The following is a 1,929-nucleotide window of genomic DNA, read 5'->3' as shown; positions in this document are numbered from 1 at the left end:
GTTTGAAATACAGTACCGTTTTCTAAATTATTTTAATATTTATTTGTAAAATTTTCGTTATAATAGTGTATAATCTTTTTAATAAATCATTTTAATTAATTCTTGGGCAATCTTTTGACCAGACTAAATAAAGAGGAAGTTATTATACAACCGATACAAGATACAACCCTTAATATCTGCTAGGGACAGCAAAAGAAATACAAAAGGCTTTCTGGGCGAGAGATTTCGATAGTATTTCTTCGAATCTTCATCGACGTCATCAAAATCCAACTGTGAATGGTCGTTTGAGCGCTATCTCCCGCAGTTTAATTAATAGCGATGTGACCATGTGATTTAATTGAGAACAATCAGAGTCAATAAATAGTAATGTCTGTGCTTGCGAGCTTGAGTGATATTTTATCACGTTGACATCCCTCTGCATCGTCTGCCCGAGGAATAATTGCAGAGAAGGTCATTTCGCTAATGAAGCTGAAATATTTTCATGCGCCATAAAAGAGCGCGGGAGGTTGACGGATTTTTTTATGGGAAAATCAATGAAAAAATTAGTATTTGTCGCAGTGAAAATCACTGTTGTTTTGCCTCTTATCAGTCCATTGGCTTTTATCGCTGTTTTATCAGAGTCATGATATACACTTTCCACCGATGCCTTTAAGCTTTCATAGTCTCTGTGTTAAGAGGTGATACCCAATGTTTTCTGAATGGAAACAGTTGTTGGGTGTCAAAGCCACGTATAAACCTCCTCATGAATTGCCGCCTTTTTATTTGCATTGAAATTCAACACGAAATTTGCATATCTCTGATCCCACACATTGCTCACTATTTTGTCACATACATAAATTTTTATGGTCACAAAAAAGCAATACCATGACGAGACTTCCCGCACAATGATTGTGTCTCTTTTAGCGAAATATTCTTCTGGATCTGGAACACCATCACAAATTCTCATTGGAAAAACAATTGGGATTGAATTGCAATTTTTTTTTGTAGTAAAGAGACTGGAACAGAACTCTTGTTCGTGAAGAACAAAAGCTCTGAGAACTATTTAATGATTCCCTCACTATAGGTCAATTTCATGAAATGCATACCACAGCGGCAATTGGAGTCATTCTTCTAGCTGCAGCTTTTCATTAATTGAAAAGTGGGTTTATTTTGTTTATATTCATTCAATACGCTTCAACTGACAGCAAATATTAGAACACGTTCATCTCGTACAACAGTTTTCTCTGTCAAATGCATTCAATAAGGAAGACCTGGACCATTTAAATATTTAAAATGGAATTTAATTGTTCCTAAACTCAATGGGTTTTAGCATACTATCTACATGTAATTAAATATTTCATCCTATAAAATATATTTATGCTATGGTGTTATCTGATTGACTATATAGCTATGAATTAAAGTTTATGCTTTAGTCAATCACAGAACGTGATGAGACTATAATATTTTCGGGTTATTAATAACATTATTATTTAAATATATATAAAGATTTTTTTGGTAGGAGGGAAATATAATTTGTTTAATCACTCACCAATTTTAAACTAAATTTTCTCTCTCGTCGCTCTTCGATTTTTCGCGCGGATTGCGCCATCTATTGACTATCCTACATATAATATAGTAATAGTACTACATAGAACTAGAGATAGATCAATTATATCAATTTAAGTTTTGATATCTCAAACTCAATTATTGCTACATACCAGGTTGAAATTAGGAATAATTCTATTTCTAATTAATAAAAAAAGATAAAGGGGAGACTGGGGCAGAATTAGTGATGGTTAGTATTAGACAGTGTGGGATGTTACAGTTTGCCGTAGTAGGAATATTGAGGAAATCTTTATTTATTCTAAGTTAAACGCCTCCTTTCCTATTCATTGAAATATTTATCAGCCTCATACAAACATTTTTCTTTTTACAAATTATACGCAATGA

This window comes from Phlebotomus papatasi, unplaced genomic scaffold, assembly GCF_024763615.1.
Source record: "Phlebotomus papatasi isolate M1 unplaced genomic scaffold, Ppap_2.1 HiC_scaffold_283, whole genome shotgun sequence".
Lineage (NCBI taxonomy): Eukaryota > Metazoa > Arthropoda > Insecta > Diptera > Psychodidae > Phlebotomus > Phlebotomus papatasi.
This window is presented reverse-complemented; position numbering follows the sequence as displayed.